This window comes from Macadamia integrifolia, chromosome 10 (genome assembly GCF_013358625.1).
Source record: "Macadamia integrifolia cultivar HAES 741 chromosome 10, SCU_Mint_v3, whole genome shotgun sequence".
Classification (NCBI taxonomy): Eukaryota; Viridiplantae; Streptophyta; class Magnoliopsida; order Proteales; family Proteaceae; genus Macadamia; species Macadamia integrifolia.
Genome location: NC_056566.1, coordinates 23161253 through 23182122, shown reverse-complemented (window position 1 = coordinate 23182122; position 20870 = coordinate 23161253).

The window sequence follows — 20870 nt, the reverse complement described above, 5'->3', positions numbered from 1 at the left end:
GTTGAGAGAATTCTTTCTAGGCTGTACTTGGGCTATAATGAGTAAGGTTCAAAAACTCTTTTCCGTCTTATTGTTTGGGTCAATCCAAAACTACGAAAATACAGAAATTTCATTGAAATAATGTATATTTTCCATGAATTTTGCATTGAGGGGAGGGAGTTAATGGCCAAAATGACTGAAATAATGGCCAAAATGACTGAAACGGTTGAAATGAGCAAAATCAAATAAGGGTAATTTGTAACGCCACCCCTTAGAGAATGTCACTATTATAAGAATTCTCTTTTTGTTTCATCAAATTAGACTCAAATCCCTTACGTTGATCACGGTTAAATAAAGAATTAAAATGACCAATATATCCTCTTTATTATCTAAAATTCATGTAACTCATGTTTTAGAGTTTTAACCCAAGGTTTATTAATGGTGTTCCGCCATCGTCGGAATCACAGAAGAAGAGCTCGTATATGTCGATATTCAGTATGAGCTCCTTGACGGCGATGACTTTGATGGCGGCAGCAGAGATTCCTTCACCTCAGCTTTGATCTCTAAGGACACTTGCTGTGAAAAAAGCTTCAGATCGAATGGGTGAATGGGAAGATCGGTGGTACACAGAATAAGGAGAGAAGACAAATATCAAATCGCTGCTCTCGTCATCAGTGAGGGACTTCCTTTTCTGGAACAATGGCGATCTGGTAGTTTTTTCTCCTTCCTTTTCTTCCTCTTCCCCATAATTTTTTCTGATTTCTTTCTTCATGATTCGCCTCTGCAACTCATGAAGAGGGTTTTAATTAGAAGAAGAAGAAGAAGGAAAGTCATTGAATAATATCTTTCTCAGTGACTTCACTCAATATATCAATCGGACTTGTTTGATCCATTTCTGATTAATCTCAACCGTGCCGGAACCCCACCGGCCAAAGCAGGCTTCTCTCCACCATCTTCACTCCAAAACGAATGAATCAATAATTCAAATCCAGGTATCCAAGACCATAATTGCGGAACTTCGATTAAAGATAAGGTCACACTATGTCAGGAGAAACGTTCATTGAGCCGTCCGAGAAGATTAGGGACATGGAGATTGCCAACCTATATGTGGATCCATCATTCTTCTTCTGATTCCGGCAACAACCAAAACCGGGAATGAGAGGATGACGAGGGTTTCGCCTGCAGAGAAGAAACGCAAGGGGGTTATTACATGGGTATTTTAGGTACTTCACATTTAGTAAGGGCATTTTGATATTTAAAATAAAATATAGTAACTAATATCAACATATAAGTATATCCCTTAACAGTGACTGACAGTAGGGGGGTCTGAGTCTAATTTGGTGAAACAGAAAGGATGTTCTTATAATAGTGGCATTCTCTAGGTGGTGACGTTATAAATTACTCATGAAATAATTGGAATGATAAAAATTTAGAAACAATGTATTTTTTGGATCGAAATTCACAAAATTAATCAAAATAACAAAATGAGTGAAATTTCTTGAAATCTTGTATTTTGAGATTTCACCTATTATTTCACGTCTACATGAAAAAAATTTAGTTAAATTTCGCCAAGTTTTCTAACCATGGTAATGAGACCATGTGTTAATTAAGGACAAGTATAAGGGCATGGCTGGTGTGAGATCTGTGGGAGGCCAAGGTAAGGAATTCTTGATTACGATTGGGTTACATCAACCATCAGCCTTAAGCTTTTACTTGTTTGCTCTTATTATGGATGAGTTAACCAAGAACATTTTGGATGAGGTACCTTGGTGTATGCTTTTCACCTATGACATTGTTTTAGTGGATGAGACTAAAGCAAGGATTAACACTAAATTGGAGCTATGAAGATCATCCTTAAAACCAAGAGGTTTTAAAATTAGTAGATTGAAGATGGAATATATATATATATATATATATATGATGTGTAACTTCAATTACTTTATGATGGATAATGAAACTGTGAAGATTGAGGAGAGGGAAATTCTGCAAAACGACTATTTTGGATATCTTGGGACGATCATAAATAAAGAAAGCGACATAGATGATGATGTCTTTCAAAGAATTAAAGTAGGATGGATGAAGTGGAGAGGTGCGACTAGAGTGTTACGTAATCGACTTATTTCCTTAAAGCTTAAGGGTAAATTCAATAGGACTGCTGTGTGTTTGGCCATGATATACGGAGTAGAATGTTAGGCCGTTAAGAAGTGTCATATAGAGAAGATGTGCGTGATAGGGATGAGGATGTTAAAAATGGATGTGCATCAAAACTAGAAACGATAAAGTAAGGAATGAGCATATTGGAACTGATTTGAGAATTGCCCAGATCAATGACAAGCTCCGAGAAAGCCGTTTGAGGTGGTATGGTCATTTTTAACGGAGGTCTAGCGACGTCTTAGTAAGGAGAAATGATAGGATTCAGATTGAAGGGGTTACAAAAGCTAGAGGCAGGCCCAAAAATGACCCTAGGAGAAGTTGTGAGAGATGACATGCACGGTTTAGGCATCATACCAAGTATGATCTCGAATAAAGCCTATTGGAGAGCAAGGATCCATGTGGCCAACCCCATTTAATTGAGATTCTCTTGACTTGTTGGTTGTGTCCTCTTTCCTCTTACTTAGCTACTTTCATCTTTTACCTCTCAGTTTTTATATTGTGTTTTTTATCTTTCATTTGTCATGCCCCACTATTCATATGTTTGAATCCATGTAGTCGATATCGTTAAGTTAAGATAAGGCTTAATTTTTTGTTGTTATTGTTGTTATTCTAATGAGACAGTGGGAGCCATGATTTTGATTTTCAATTCCTACCTTGTGAATGGGCTGGGTCGGGCTATATTTAGTGATTTATGATCCATGCTAGGCCTGGATATTCATAAAATTGATCCAACCCACGAGAGTTTCACCCCTTGTCTATTCTACTTTTTTTGTAAATAGGTGTTCAAGATTTTCTATCAAAAAGGTTAAATTGCAACCCAGTCCTTGATTAATTGACAAATTGAAGGAAGGAAGGGGGACCAGCCAGCAAGGGACAATTGAATCTTTCAAAATGAATATTTTTAGGAACAAGAAAAACTCTACCAAAATAAAAAATGACAATAAGAACAAAATGCAATACAGTAATGAGTCTTAAATTATTAGTTTTGTATGTCCATGACCAAATCCACCCACGAAAGTGTCAAAAATGATATCTTTTTGGGAAAATCTTGTTTATTGTAAAGGAAAGAGAAGCCTAAAAGATAGTGTGGCTTCTATACACCCAAACACATAGGAGGGTAAAATGGACTCTCTATCCCTCATGAAAGATGGAAATTCCATCCTGTTAATTCTTCCGATTGTATTTCCTTTTTATTTTTTGCCATTTTAGTTCATATTGCAAACATAGCAAGCACAAGGAACAAGAGATGTTTGAGAGAGGAGAAGGCGTGTCAAACTAAGATGGCTACTTAAAGGTGTGTTACTCGTTGGCATCGTTGGCACTCAGACAATGTTACCTAAAAGGAAATCGTCAACTACTCTGCTATTATCCTTTGCCCGAAAAATAGTGTTGGTTACATTATGTTTTTAATAATATAAAAAATGTCATCTTTTGTACAAGGGATAATATATTTTTTAGAAAAAATCTTTTTTTTTTTTTCGTACCTTTTAATATAACAATTTTTTTAATATAATTTTAAATTTCAAAGTCTATATTAAATAACTTTTTTTTTTTTTTTTGATAAGAAAAGAAAACTTTATTAAGTAGAGAGAAAGTGAGTTACATCATTGTACAACCTGAAGTTGTAAAACTGACATCGTCTTGCTATAATTATATGTGCGATCATACGCAATCCTAGTATCACTTGGCTATTGGGTCTATAACAAAAAGTAATGCTAGACAGAAACTTATACACATCCAAAACCAAGGGAATTACACTCCAAGGCCATGAGGTTGTATTGTAATTAGAAATTAATTCTCCAAGATCTTTTGAATGGCTCCAAATCTCCCCGATTCTCCATCCATCGTCCCTCGCCTACTTCATACTAATAAGAAGTCCCCGAGTGCATGCTTCAATGGTATTACCTGTCATCAAATAATCAGCACTTATGAGACAAAATTTTCTTTGTGTATAATACATGTAGCCCATCCAGAAATGTTATTTGTTGCATCAGTGACTCCCACACAAAAAGGATTGGTGGATCCACATTAAGAAAATTAAAGATAACTGGCAAAGGAACATTGGTTTGATTCACCTGGGGGGTATAGGGTGAAAGCTTGTGTCGTCCATTGCATCACATGATGAAGAATCATGTGGGAATTTTGATTATCTTGATTGTAAATAATCTTATTCCTATGTGACCATATGAAGTAGCATGTGACAATAAAAATATTAAAGAAGGAATTTAGATGGTTCTCTGGGACAGAGGTAAAGAAATACAAAATAACATGCTTAAAAGGAAGAGCAGAAAGAAATTCAATTCTTAGTCTCAATGGTCAGTTGCCCAAATCCTTTTTGAAAATTCGCATGAGATGAAAATATGACCAATAGATTCCTATTGATTTTGACAGAATCCACATATAGGATCCACATCCATCCATTTTCTTAGGATATCTTTGGTCGGAATTCCACCATGCACTAACCTCTAGAAAAAAAATCTTGAATTTTGGATGGAGTTTGGTTTTCTAAAGAAACCGCCACCAATGTTGGCAAAGAGATAAGCAAGTACACCTGTTTAATAATCCAAACTGGTTAGTAGATGAGCCAATAGTTAAGAATTTCGCAGCTAGTTTGGTGGTAAGAACCCCTGTCTTGGAAAATTTACACCTCCAAGAATCACTACTTAAAGAAACTGGAATTTTTTAAGATATGCTTAACAATGGGGAGAGGGAGCATTGCAGAGAGTAAACTAGAATTCCACCGATTACTACACATGAAATCACTAACATAAGTTAGACAAGATTCTCTTGGTATGTTATTGTTGATGCTTTTTAGGTTAAAATTGGGGATAGTGGGTATCCATGGATCGGTCTAAAAATTAGTGTTCTTACCATTCCCAATTCTAATATAGACTTTTTTTTAAAGGGTAGGGAGGATACTTACAATGTTATTCCAAGTGATAGACCCTCTTTTAGGCAGTCAAGTAAAAAACTGACATGTTTGGGAAGTACTTCTTTATAATTATTTGGGCCCATAGGGAATCTTGTTCTGTGATGAGATGCCATCCCAACTTCAATAGGAGAGCTTCATTTTGGGTTTCAGAAGTTCTGATACACAATAAGATGAGTTTTCTTTGATTGATCCTGGTCTCCATTCCAGAATTGTAAATAAATTGAATCCAATTTTCTTGCAAATAGTCTTAGGAAAAGCAAAACAGGACATGAGATATGAAAGAATAGTGGACAAGCTGATTGGATCAGAACTGTTTTGCCTGCATAAGACAAGAGGTTAACTTTCCAAAAAGAGAGATTGTTTTACACTCTGTGAACAATATGAGATAAACCCTTAGTTCTTGTTCTATGATGAAATAAATTAGTGCCAAGATTAAGAGAATCATTCTTCATTTCACTAATACCCAATGTGCGGCACAGAGAATCTTTGGTAATGGCATCAACATTAGAATTGAAAGCTAAACCAGGTTTAACATAGTTAATGGCAAGGCCAAAAAGATCCGAGAATAAATCCAAAATGCATTTAATAGTGGAAATATCCTCAAGGGTAGCCCGATAGAATAAGAAGGTATCATCAGCAAAGAACATATGAGATATTTCAGGTGCCTTTCTGGCAACCTTGATTCCCTTGAACAAATTAAGGTCTCTATAAATGGCGAGTAGTCTAGATAAAGCTTCCATAGCAACAATAAAAAGGAAAGGGCTAAGAGGACACCCTTGTCTAATTCCTCTGGAAGGCTAAAAAAAATTAAATGCAGAACCACGAAGTTTAATAGAAAAAGATGAAGAGCTAATAAGATAGCTAATCGAGTCTCTCCATTTGTTTCCAAAGCCAAGATAGTCAAAAAGAGCTTGTACCCCCATTTTAATCTATCATAGGCCTTAGCCATGTCTAACTTGATAGCCACAAAACCAGTTCTTCCTTTAATATGTTTGATGAAGTGAAAAATCTCTTGAGTAGTAATAATAATATTGTCAGAGATTTGTCTTCCAGGGACAAAAGCTGATTGGAAAGGGGAAATAATTTTGTGTAGAATTTTTGTAATAATTTTATAGGATATATTGCAAAGACCGATCGATCTGCATTCATCAACCTTCTAGGCATTTTCCTTTTGGGGAATTAGGCACACAAGAGTATGATTTACTCCAAAGGGAAGGGAAATTTCTCTAAAAACACTGGATACAAGGTCACAGACATCTGGTTTGATAAGGTCCCAGAAGTTTTGGTAAAAAATTGCCTGAAAACCATCAGATCTTGGAGCTTTGTAGGTTCCAAAAGAGAGAATTGTTCTCCTTATTTCATCACTAAATAATAGTAAACAGAAAAATAAAGAAGAGTAGGGGTGAGAAGAACCGTAAAAGAAATGGCGTACGGGAATGGCAATCTAACCCAAAGTCTCTCACCATTAACTATCCTAGTTGATGAAGAACACTTATCTCAAGTTGAACAACACAAACGAGGGGACTAAAATCATGCAATAAAGTAGAAAACCATCAAGCATAGAAACTTCCAACTACTCAACCCTAAAATAAGGGATAGCAGAATATCATATCCAAGCAAGTTCAACTTGCTTAAAGCATAAAACCAGATGATAACAACATTGTTGAAAATCAGCAGAATATCATATCCAAAAAAAGCATCCGCATTAGCAAGCAAATCCATTCAAATATATCAACAGCTAGCGCACAGCATGAAAAAAAGAAACTCGCTCTGCATAAAAAACACTGTTGTGACTTGGAGCTCTCCGCCAAAATATGGAAAACAGAGAGAGAGAGAGAGAGAGAGAGAGAGAGAGAGAGAGAGAGAGAGAGAGAGAGAGAGAGAGAGAGAGGCTTTTCAAAATCTCGTCCTCAATATACTTTTCCAAATAAACCATCTGTTTGCTACAAATGTGAAAAGGTAGGAATTATAAGAATAACTGTCGAACTAAAGCCAGAATCAATGCTTTAGAAATTGATGACTCTCAAAAGCAAAATCATAAAAAGGTCTTGCTATACAGTTCTTTTGACCTTGAGCCAGACTCTGAGTCTAACTCAGAGCAAGATATTGCTCAACTAGAGGTCGACTGTGATTCTTCTAAGTCTAAATCTCAGACTCCCCATTGCAGTTGTGATCCTTACCAGGCTATGCTAAAGGAAAATGGTTTAATGGTTCTCTCTTCAGAAGAAGCATTCATTTTGAAAACCATTGACCAAGTCAATGATCCTACAACTAAGGCTCAACTCTTACAAGAGTATATCACCTTAGTTAAGGATAATTCTAGGCCTAGCCCAGTTCCTATTAAACCTATGGTTCAAGATTACAGTTTTAAAACTATAATCAATCGGGTTAAAGCTACATCTCTTACCTGAGAACCAACTATTCATGAACTTCGTAAGGACCTCAATGATGTTAAGACTGAAGTTCGAGATCTTAAACAGAGAATTCAGATTTTTGAACTTTATAATACTCAACAGGTTATGGAGCAAGATTCTGATGAAGAAGCTTCCTTCAAGGATTTACTAGCAACTCAAAATATAGTAGCTAGTACCTCTGCGACTCCTGCTGCAGTTTCTTCTGAAGACACTCAGATCTTAACCATCCAATAGGTTCAAACTCATAGATGGCATGTAATGATTGACATCGTTGTTAATCATGAGTTTAGCCTAAAGACTATTGCCTTAATCGATTCAGGCGCAGATATAAATTGTATTAATGAAAGACTTGTACCTTCCAAATACTTTGAGAAGACTACTTAAAAATTGGTTACTATTGATGGATATAGAATGCAGGTCGAATATAAACTCCCCTCTGCTTCTATCTGTACTAATGGATACTGCCTGAAGACTCCTTTTATAATGGTAAAGGGGCTCTCTCAATTTGTACTTCTTGGTACTCCATTTCTATCCCAGCTATATCCATTACAAGCTGACACTGTCGGTCTTCACTCGGTGATTCAAAATCACCCTATTACTTTTCATTTCATCGAACCTCTCAAGGTTCATACGGTGAATGAAATCAAGACTCAAATACAGTCCAAAGAAAAATTTCTATGCTCTTTATCATCTGAAATTCAACAAAAGAGCATACAACAGAAAATTGATGACCCTAGTTTTCAAGTTAGAGTTAAAAACTTTCAAGCTCAACTTAAAAAGGAAGTTTATTTAGAAATTCCCATAGCATTCTGATCTAGGAAAACTCATATTGTTACTCTTCCATATGAAGACACCTTTTCCGAAAACCAGATTCCTACTAAAGCTCGAGCTGCTCAAATGCCTGATCTTTTGAGGGAAACTTGTCAAAAGGAAATTTTTGAACTTCTTGCTAAAGGTCTTATTAGACCAAGTAAGTCTCCCTAGAGTTGTACTGCATTTTATGTCAATAATAATGTTGAAATTGAAAGAGGTGCACCCAGACTTGTCATCAACTATAAACCTTTAAATAAGGTTCTTAAAAATAAGGTTCTTAAATTCGGTATCCTATCCCTAATAAGAGGGATCTTCTCAACCGATTATACGCCACCAGTGTATTTTCTAAGTTTGATATGAAGTCCAGACACTGGAAAATTCAGATAACAGAGAAAGATAGGTATAAGACAGCTTTTGTTGTCCCGTTCGGGCAATACGAATGGAATGTTATGCCTTTTGGTCTTAAAAATGCTCCCTCTGAATTTCAAAATATTATGAATCAGATCTTCAATCAATATTCACAGTTTATAATTGTATATATTGATGATGTCCTTATATATTCTCCGGACATTTCCCAACATTGAAAACATTTAAATCTTTTCTTTTCTATTATTTGACAAGCAGGACTTGTTGTTTCTGCAAAGAAAATCAATTTATTTCGAACTAATGTTCTATTCTTGGGACATTACATCTCTTTTGGATCAATCATTCCCATAGAATGAGATATTCAGTTTGCAAATAAATTTCCTGATGAAATAACAGACAAGACTCAACTCCAAAGGTTTTTGGGTAGCCTAAATTATATTGCTGAGTTCTACCATGACTTAGCAAAGGATGCCAAACCTTTGTCTAATCGGCTTAAACAGTGGCTTAAACCATGGACAACTGTACATACTAATTATGTCAGAAAAATCAAGCTTAAAGCTAAAACACTCCTGTGCTTAAGCCTAGCACGACCAGATTGTTTCAAAATTGTTGAGACCGATGCATCCAAAATTGGATATGGTGGTATCTTGAAGCAAAAATATCATAATCTTCCCAATGAAGTTTTAGTACGTTTCACTTCTGGTACTTAGAATCCCACTCAAAAAAAATATTCAACAATAAAGAAGGAGATTCTTTCACTTGTTTTATGTATAACCAAATTTGAGAGTGATCTTCTAAATCAACAATTTTTAGTACAAGTCGACTGTAAAGCAGCAAAGGATGTCCTTGAGAAAGATGTCAAAAATCTTGCCTCAAAACAAATCTTCACTCGATGGCAGTCTCTACTCTCTGTTTTTTATTTTCATATTGAATTCATTAAAGGTAATACTAACAGCTTACCTGACTTCTTAACTCAAGAATTTTTGCAGGGCTCCAAAGCAGAAGGCTGTCATCCCTGTCATTCCTAATAAAGTTGTTGCCTCCTCATCCTCTAGGCAACTACAAGAACATCCTTCTCCTATCTCCTCTCAGTCTCCATCACCTGCCCCAATCCTAAAGGCTGCCAACAACTCACCTTTCATAGCAACAAATTTTATCCCGATTATTCCCATCGAATCCATCCATCTTCGCCACACTCCCTCTGAAATAGCCACCATTTACCTCCATGATCACCGTCATCCTTCTACTGGTGATAAAACTCGTTTCTTCTATGAAAGAATTCTTGAGAAAACTCAAAGTGCTCAAATTCAGCATAGTTATAGATTTGCACATGTTCGGGCTTATTCTAAGCTCAATATAATAAACATCATTCATGATCGCGAATGGGGATCTTCACCCTCATTTAAACACGAATTCCATGATGTCTCCGGCCTTAAACTCAGGTCTTATGATTATGCTGATTATGTTAAAGCTTGGGACATGATCTTCTTATATCAGAACGATCATGAGACCCATTCCTGGTCTGTGAAGTTTCGACTTCAACACACCTTATTGGGTGTGCCAAACTGGTTCCTCCATTGGTTCTTCACTTGGGGACCTCCAGTTGAGTTTCTCCCAACATCTCTTCAGTAGTCCATAACTAAGTTCAAGGAATTCAATCAACCTCTGGATTCTCGGGCTCTCTTCGTTTAGTTTTTTATACTTTACGAAGTACCCTGGATCCTTCAATGGAAGTATCAAATGACTACTGATGAGTTTGAAGAATGAAACTATGTTCCTCATTTGGAGCGACATTTATCGGTTAAATGGTGGGATAAATTCGATATTTCACCATTAACAGGCTCTCGTTTTGTTCCTAAAAGAGGCATTGGTGCCGATCTGCCCCTTTCACCTTCTTCTTCAATAGCGACTCAGACGCCTTTTTATAATATTTTTCAGGCTACTTGACGTCGCCTCCCATATTTATCTGATGAGCAGATCCAAGAGCACATCCTCACCGCTATTGGATTTAATCCACAAGCCGCAGACCTTACAGCATCCTCATCTTCCTCCTCCACTCTTCCTCCTTCGGATGATGCTAGTCAATGCGCTTAACGGCCTCAATACTAAGGCCTCTTAAAAAAAAAAAACCCTGAGAGGGAACAAGAGGTCTCATTGCACCATGTCCTAGTGCCGTGATAATCAGACACGCTATTCTGATTCTTGTTGGGTGTCAAGCATCCACACTTAGTGCCACCTTAGTCAGACTGACGTCTTGGTATGCATCACGCAGCACTATAAGCGAATTATAGTGAGTGTCATGGGTGGACATTTTAATAATTCACATCACTAAGACTCTTCTAGAGAACAGTGGGTCCTCCCACGTGGAATGCTAGAGAATCTTTTCGTGGCTTAATCATAGTCACACACCGAGACTACAGACAATATAACTTTTGGCTGAAGCTTATCAATTTCTAACACATACCCCACACCTTATTAGGTGTACCATCTTTATGACAAGAACACCTTATCTTGAAGCTGTTCAGTTGTCATGATTGGTTGGTTGATGACTATTCGACGTCATCTCCATCAAGGCCCATCAGCATCTCTCAATCATAGTTTGTTGCAGTTTGGTGTCCGCCCTCTATAAAAGGAGAATTCCTCATCCTTAGAGGACACCACAAAAATATAGAAGAACTAGAGTTTTTAGTTAAGAAGTGTTAATAAGATTTTTGAGTGTTCTGTAAAAAGTGTTTGTAAGATTTCTGAGTGTTCTGTAAACATTTTTCAGAGTGTTTTGTGAGTTTCTGAGTATCCTGTAATCAAGTCTTCTGTAAACATTTCAAGTCTATAAATCATTGTTCTTCATGTAAGTTTGTCTTCCTCACTTTTGATTTCATGTACTATGTTTGCAATTAGAAAGTTAAAAGAAGAGCTTGTTTTGCCAAATAATTTGATTGATATTTCATATGCATATATAGAATTTTATATTCATTTGTTTCCTGAAAATCCTAGCCATTTCTCTGTACTGCATCAGTTAGGAACCCTTGAATTATCCAGGCTTCATTCTAAGAAAAGACATATTCTTAGCCTAATAGCTTCCCTCGCTGCTTAAGTTCTGAAATCCGAATCCTGGTTGTAAAGACAAGAGGTCTCATTGCACCATGACCCAATGTCGTGATAATCAGACATGCTATTCTGATTCTTGCCAAGTGTCAAGCATCCACACTTAGTGCCACCTTAGTCAGACTGACGTCTTGGCATGCATCACACAGCACTATCTGCGAATTATAGTGAGTGTCACAGGTAGACACTTTAATAATTCAACTCACTAAGACTCTTCTAGAAAACAGTGGGTCCTTCCACGTGGAATGCTAGAGAATCTTTTCGTGGCTTAATCATAGTCACACACTGGGACTACAAACAATATAACTTTCGGCTGAAGCTTATCAGTTTCTGACACATACCCCACACCTTATTAGGTGTACCATCTTTATGACAAGAACACCTTATCTTAAAGATGTTCAGTTGTCATGATCGGTTGGTTGATGCCTATTCGACGTCATCTCCATCAAGGCCCATCAGCATCTCTCAACCATAGTTTGTTGCAGTTTGGTGTTTACCCTTTATAAAAGGAGAACTCCTCATCCTTAGAGGACACCACGAAAATATAGAAGAACTAGAGTGTTTAGTTAAGAAGTGTTTGTAAGATTTCTGAGTGTTCTGTAAACATTTTTCAGAGTGTTTTGTGAGTTTCTGAGTATCCTGTAATCAAGTCTTCTGCAAACATTTCGAGTCTACAAATTGACGTTTCCCATGTAAGTTTATCTTCCTCACTTTTGATTTCATGTATCATGTTTGCAATTAGAAAGTTAAAAGAAGAGCTTGTTTTGCTAGATAATTTGATAGATATTTCATATGCATATATAGAATTTTATATTCAGGAAATTTATTTGCAAACCGAATAGCTCGTTCTATGGGAATGATTGATCCAAAAGAGATGTAATGTCCTAAGAATCGAACATTAGTTTGAAATAAATTGATTTTCTTTGCAGAAACAACAAGTCCTGCTTGTCGAATAACAGAAAAGAAGAGATTTAAATGTTTCCAGTGTTGAGAAATGTCTTGAGAATATATAAGGACATCATCAATATACACAATTATAAATTGTGAATATTGATTGAAGATCTGATTCATAATATTTTGAAATTCAGATGGAGCATTTTTAAGACCAAAAGGCATAACATTCATTCGTATTGGCCGAATGGGTCAATGAAGTTGTCTTATACCTATCTTTCTCTGCTATCTGAATTTGCCAATATTCGGACTTCATATCAAACTTAGAAAATACGCGGGAGGCATATAATTGATTGAGAAGATTCCTCTTATTAGGGATAGGATATTGAATCCATTTAAGAACCTTATTTAAAGGTTTATAGTTGATGACAAGTCTGGGTGCACCTCTTTCAATTTCAGCATTATTATTGACATAAAATGCAGTGCAACTCCAAGGAGACTTACTTGGTCTAATAAGACCTTTAGCAAGTAGTTCAGAAATTTCCTTTTGATAAGTTTCCCTTAAAAGATCAGGCATTTGAGCAGCTCGAGCTTTAGTAGGAATCTGGTTTTTGGAAAAGGTGTCTTCATATGGAAGAGTAACAATATGAGTTTTCCTAGACCAGAATGATGTGGGAATTCTTGAACAAAATTCCTTTTCAAGTTGAGCTTGAAAGTTTTTAATTCTAACTTGAAAACTAAGGTCATCAATTTTCTGTTGTATGCTCTTTTGTTGAATTTCAAATGATAAAGAGCATAGAAATTTTTCTTTGGACTGTATTTGAGTCCTGATTTCATTCACCGTATGAACCTTGGGAGGTTCGATGAAATGAAAAGTAAGAGGGTGATTTTGAATCACCGAGTGAAGACCGACGGGGTCAATTTGTAATGGATACAGCTGGGATAGAAATTGAGTACCAAGAAGTACAAATTGAGAGAGCCCCTTTACCATTATAAAAGGAGTCTTCAGGCAGTATCCATTAGTACAAATAGAAGCAGAGGGGAGTTTATATTCGACCTGCATTCTATATCCATCAGCAGTAACCAATTTTTGAGCAGTCTTCTCAAAGTATTTGGAAGGTACAAGTCTTTCATTAATACAATTTATATCTGCGCCTGAATCGATTAAGGCGATAGTCTTTAGGCTAAACTCATGATTAACAACGATGTCAATCATTACATGCCATCTATGAGTTTGAACCTGTTAGATGGTTAAGATCTGAGCTTCTTCAGAAGAAATTGCAGTAGGAGTCGCAGAGGTACTAGCTACTATATTTTGAGTTGCTAGTAAATCCTTGAAGGAAGCTTCTTCATCAGAATCTTGCTTCATAACCTATTGAGTATTATAAAGTTCAAGAATCTGAATTCTCTGTTTAAGATCTTGAACTTCAGTCTTAACATCATTGAGGTCCTTACGAAGTTCCTGAATAGTTGGTTCTCAGGTAAGAGATGTAGCTTTAACCTGATTGATTATAGTTTTAAAATTGTAATCTTGAACCGTAGGTTTAATAGGAACTAGGCTAGGCCTAAAATTATCCTTAACTAAGGTGATATACTCTTGTAAGAGTTGAGCCTTAGTTTTAGGATCATTGACTTGGTCAATGGTTTTTAAAAGGAATGATTATTCTGAAGAGAGAACCATTAAACCATTCTCCTTTAGCATAGCCTGGTAAGGATCACAACTGCAATGGGGAGTCTGAGATTTAGACTTAGAAGAATCACTATCGAACTCTAGTTGAGCAATATCTTGATCTGAGTTAGACTCAGAGTCTGGCTCAGGGTCAGAAGAACTGTATAGCAAGACCTTTTCAAGATTTTGCTTCTGAGAGCCATCAATTTTTAAAGCATTGATTCTGGCTTTAGTTCGACAGTTATTCTTATAATTCCTACCTTTCCACATTTATAGCAAACACGAGGTTTATTTGGAAAAGTATGTTGAGGACAAGATTTTGAAAAGCTTTTCTTAAAGAAGCGCTTAGGTTTTGTTTTATAGTGTTTAGCATGATATTTAGGCTTGAAAAACTTAAAGAGTTTCCTATGGGTTTTCTTGGAGCCTGAAAGATGAACCTTTTCAAACCCAAATTGTTCATAGAAATCTCCAAGTTCTCAAAATCCAGCTTGTCTCTCTTTAGACAGTTGTTTCTTGAGTTTGAGGTCTGTGCAGAGTTGAAGACCTTTTCATTGTATATCTCAGCAGCTAATTCCCCGTAAGTGTATTGCTCGAAGGGAATAGTGCCATTATGCTTTGCTTTAATTATGTACCTTACCTTTTGAGCAAATAAAGGAGGTAGACCTGAGATGAACTTTTCTTTCCATATGGAATTATTACATCCCTCTCTAGAAAAAGACTTTAGCAAAAAAGACGTCTCTATACCATCTATAATGAGATAGTGTAGGACAACGAAGATTCATAAGTTGTTCTCTTGTTCGATCAGCTAAAATTTCAGCTGGTCCAATAAAATGAAGAGTTATAGTGTAGACCAAGGTATAAACCGTATCTTCTTGATTGACATAAACAGTTCGCTGGAAAAAATTACCATCAACTAGTTGTTCAGTAAGTTGTTGTGGTATACGGGTCACAACATTTATAATTTGTTGTCTAACTTCTTCAAACAGATAGAAATCCCACCAACCACGGAGTTGGCTAGAAAATCCAGTTGCTATCATTTTAGCAACGTCAGAATCAGATGAATGATTTAATTTAGCTGTTGTGGCATACATCAACATCTGTTTCAAAAGATTGATGATTTGATATTCAAATAAAACATTAATATTCCACTCAAAGATAGTATTAACATCGATTGAAAAATTAGCAGGTTCTCCTTCTACTTCAAATTGAAGGTCGACAGGAGAGGGTCGAGGGTAATAATAGTTTGTTGGAGCGGTAGGCATAACTTTTCAAGCTTTCCTCATAACTTGATTAAGCTGAGGAAGAGACTCAGGAACTGCTGCCTGTTGAGGTAGCATAGACTGGAATTCTCTTTCTACCATTTCGATTTTTGAATCAGAAAGGTCGGCAAGAGAAAGAGTTAGGGCCTGGCTGTCTTCTAATTTACCTTTAGATCTACCTAGATCTTTTGGAGTTGGGTCACAATCTCATCAAGAATGTTAGACTCGGTTTTCTCAATTTTCTTCTTTGGGATATCTAAAGTTGGAGGAGGTTTAAATAAGACAGACTGGTTGCTTCTTGGTTGCAAAGCAGATTCCTTTGGAGTGCTTCTAGGTTGAGAAGCAAAGGTTGGCCAAACATGCTCAATTTTAGCATGAGAAGTGGACGGAGTAGAAGTTTTCAATGAGTCTACGATCGTCTCAATACGATCAGTTTGGTTTCCAATTGATTGAAGACATAGATTAGTAAAGTTATTTTATTCAACAACTTGACTAAGATGAAATTCAATCAGAGGAGAATAGGTATGGCTTGAAGTTTTAAGAGGAATAACCATCTTGTTTCCACATATTTTTTAGGCTTGAAATGGAGGATGAAAAGATTCAATTTCTATTCCGTCCTTTGAGACATAAGTGGTTGTTACCTTCTTGGTCTCATTAAGTTGATGAGAGTTAGAGGATTTATTAAGAAGATATAGTTTTAACCACTGGAAAAAAGGAAGGTTTAGTTGATGAGTTTCAAAATATGATACGCTTTTCAAAATATTTATCCTCTCTCTCTCTCTCTCTCTCTCTCTCTCTCTCTCTCTCTCTCTCTCTCTCTCTCTCTCTCTCTCTCTCACACACACACACACACACACACACACACACACAAACTTGTTTAGTGTTTCATATGGAAGAGAAAAATGAAGCGATTTACCCATAGAAGAAGAAGAAAGAAAAGAGGTTCAAAAGAGAAGAAGAAGAAATAGAAGAGAAGAAGATGTTACCTGCTATGTGATTTACCTATTTGAAGTGATTAGGAGAATATTTGAAGCCTTCTTGTAGCTGTTATGTGAGTTACAAGAAATTTCTCCTCAAAACGTTGAAGCTTGATCTTCGTCAAGCTAGAATATATTTCTATCTCTAATCGCTCGAAAAAAGCCCTAAATACCTTCCTGTTTGCTTTGTGATTACAGTAGATGAAGAAGAAGGAGAAGCGTTTAGAACAGCCTGCAGAACCCAGTTTTGGAGATAGCAACTATCCTTCACTGTCAATGTGCAGAACCCAGTTTTGGAGATAGCAACTATCAAGAATGATAGTTCCGAATGCCTTTAAATTGAAACAAAACAAGTCTGACAGAACACCTCTTGGGTGTTTTGTCAAATTGGCGAAATATCATTTTTTTTTCTCACTTTTCGTTTCAAAAAAACAGAAATGACACATATACACACACACACACACACACACACACACCAAACAGAAGATTCCATTTTTTTGTTCTATTAAAATGAAAAAACGGCAAAAACATTTTTTTAAACGATACCAAAATGCATAAATTTCATCGAAGTAGTGTATTTTTTTTTCCAAGAATTTTGCATTGGGGGAGGGGGGTTAATGGACAAAATGACTGAAATGGGTGAAATGAGCAAATAGAAATAATCAAAATGATCGAAATTTCAACGAAACAATGTATTTTTTGGACCGAAATTAGCAAAATTAATCGAAATTAACGAATTTAGTGAAATTTTGCAGAAATATTGCATTTTGAAATTCCACCTATTATTTCACTTCTACAAGATAAAAAATTTAGCAAAATTTCACTGAGTTTTTTAACCATGATAATGAGACCATAGGTTAATTAAGGACATATATGAGGGCATGATGATTAGTTGAGATCTATGGGAGGCCAAGGCAAGGAATTCCCAAATACGATTGTGTTACATCAATGATTGGCCTTGAGCCCTTACTTGTTTGCTCTTATCATGGATGAACTAAACAAGAATATTTTAGATGAAGTATCTTGGTGTATGCTTTTAGCCAATGACATCGTTTAGTGAATGAGACTAAAGCAGAGATTAACACTAAGCTGGAGTTATGGAGATTAATTTTAGAAATAAGAAGTTTTAAAATTAGTAGATCGAAGATGCAATATATGATGTGTAACTTCAGTCACTTTATGATGGATAATGAAATGGTTAAGATTGAGGAGAGGGAAATTCCACAAAATTACTATTTTAGATATCATGGGTTGATCATAAATAAACAAGGTGACATAGATGATGTTGTCTCTCAAAGAATTAAAGTGGGATGGATGAAGTAGAGAGGTGCGTCTGGAGTGTTATGTAACCGACGTATCCCTTTAAAACTTAAGGGAAAACTTTATAGGACTGTTGTGTGTCCGGCCATGATGTACGGAGCAGAATGTTGGGTAGTTAAGAAGTGTCATATAAAGAAGATGTATGACAGAGATAAGGATGTTAAGATGGATATATGACAAAATTATGAAGGATAAAGTAAGGAATGAACATATTCGAACTGATTTGGGAGTTGCTCCGATCAATGAAAAGCTCCGAGAAAGCCATTTGAGGTGGTATGGTCATGTTTAACGAGACTTAGGAGTAATAGGAATCAGATTGAAGGGGCTACAAGAACTAAGGGCAGACCTTAAATGGCCATAGGAGAAATTGTGAGGAATGATGTGATCATGTTGTAATTATTTATGAAATTTCTATTCAATTGTTAATTTTAATTAGGTTTTCATGATTAATTTGACCACATATTGTGATGATCTTTGATTGTAGAGTTTTCAAGTGATGTGCACAGGTTTGATGCTAAATGGATGGAGATGGTTTAGTCTAGAAGCAAGGGCAAATGATTAAGGGTAGAGTTAGAATTTCCAAGAGAAGAAGAGAATAAAAAATAAAAAAAAAATAGGGGAAATTGAGGAGAGAGAGAGAGAACCCCACAGTTCTCCTTCTCTCCTCTTCCCTCTCCTATTTTCTATCATAATTTCTCTCTCCTTGTCATAATTAGAATAGGATTCCTTTTTGTCCTAAAATTCCCCTCTTCTACTACTCCTCTACACGATTTTGCTCCCCTCTTTGTTCATATCTCTCCCACATCTCTCTCTCCCTCTCTCTCTCTCTCCCCTTTGTCCTAATCGAGCCAATATCTATCTCTTTCTTTCCTAATCTCATACGGTCACCACCCTACCCACAATTTCTCTCTCCTACAATGTCTCTCTTCCCTATTTTTTCTCCCATGCCCGCGGTTTCTCTCTCTCTCTCTCTCTCTCTCTCTCTCTCTCTCTCTCTCTGTTTTCTCCTATTTTTTCTCACATTTCCCATGGTTTCCTACATTACACTCGTTTTCTCCTTATCTCATAATTGAATGCTACCTCTCTACCATCACATGCACCCCTCTTTCTCCTCATACATCTCTGTTTTGGTCTTCTCTTGGGACTCTCTTCATACTCATTCTCGAGGATATAGGCTACCCATATCATTCCTCACACACAAGATAGCTTGCTGATTTTTCTTTCTTGGTTCTCATAGTTCTCCTTTCTTCTTGGGTCACACCTTCATTGGGATGGATTTTCCTGGTCAACATTGCACAGAGGTCATTGCCATTGCGCCGAGGTTCCATCACCGCCATTATCATTGCTACCCTTCGTTCATTCGCACCATGAGCGCGGCTAAGTCCCCTCTCTATCCTTAGGTTTAGATGAAGTTTTGATTTATTGTTATTTAATTTCTGGTTGAAATTCATACTTGATTGTTTGATGTTAAAGACCCCTTCCCATTATAGATTATTTTCAATAGTTAAATTAATTTAGAATGTTTGTCTCTGTGATTCAGTTATTCTATCCAGACAATGGTATTTTATGTTGATTTTTACAATACACTAATGATAGCCTTTAACCAATCAAACTAAGCATGCTAGGCAAAGGCGATAGACGGTAGTGCTTGATAGGATAGATTATGTTTAGGGTAGCTAAAGATTATATTTTTGTGGTTGCATTGGAACTTGTAGTTTCAGTGAACCGAAGTATGAACTAGAGATTGGTAATAATACCAAAACAAATTCGAAACCTGAGGATAGCTTCTTCTCATTAATTCTTGTCCTTGTTAATTGACTTACTTAGTTTAGCTTTAATTCTGGATTTTATAAATTGATTTACAAAGCACATTTACCTCAATCTTAGTAAATTTAGCTTTCTAGTTCCCTGTGGGTTTGACCCCTTTCTTACCATTATCTCATAGTTTAGTTAGGGTTTATTTTGATTCGTTCGCGACATCAATCAATGACATGCACAATTTAGGCATCATACCAAGTATGATCTTAGATAAAGCTATTAGACAGCAAGGATCCATGTGGCCGACCCCATTTAACTGATTCTCCGGACTTGTTGTGTTGTGTCCTCTTTCCTCTTACTTAGTTACTTTCATCTTTCACCTCTCATTTTTCATATTATATAATTTATCTTTCATTTGTCATGTCCCATTATTCATATGTTTGGATCCATGTAGCCAACCTCATTAAGTTGGGATAAGACTTAATTTTTTTTATTGTTGTTGTTGTTGTTGTTATAATGAGACCGTGGAAGCCAGGATTTGATTTTGAATTCCTACCATGTGAATGGGCTAGGTCGGGCTGTATTTAGTGATTTGAGATCCAGGCTAGGCTTGGTGGATATCTATAAAATTGATCCTACCGATGTGAGTTCCATCTATCGTCTTTTCTAATTTGTGTAACTTAATAGGTGTTCAAGATTTTATCAAACATTAAAACTGCAACTCAATCCTTGATTAATTGACAATTTGAAGGAAGGAAGAAAAAAATTCACCCATAAAAGAGTCAGTAATGATATATTTTAGGGAAAATCTTATTTATTGTAAAGGAAAAAGAAGCTTGAAAGGCAGTGAGGCGCTGCACCCAAACATAGAGGGTGAAATGACATTCCTACCTCTCATGAAATGTAGTAATTCCACCCCATTAATTTTTCTAGGTGTGTTCCCATTGGCTCCCGCACTGGCATAGGGCCACATTGCCTCGTAGGGAACCATCTCCCTTCTTACTTTTTGCCTTTTTAGTATTATATATATAGATGTAAATCCTTTCATTTCACATAAAAATTGTATTAGCCCAATTAAATTACTTTAAACTTTAAGGGAAAAGGCTGGGCATGCTAGCGGGTTACCTAGGAATAAAGCATACTAGCATCTACTAGTCGTTAGATAATAAAGGTGCAATGCCCTTAGATGAAAAATGGCAATATGCATAATATGTCCAAAGTAAATGGTGTAAA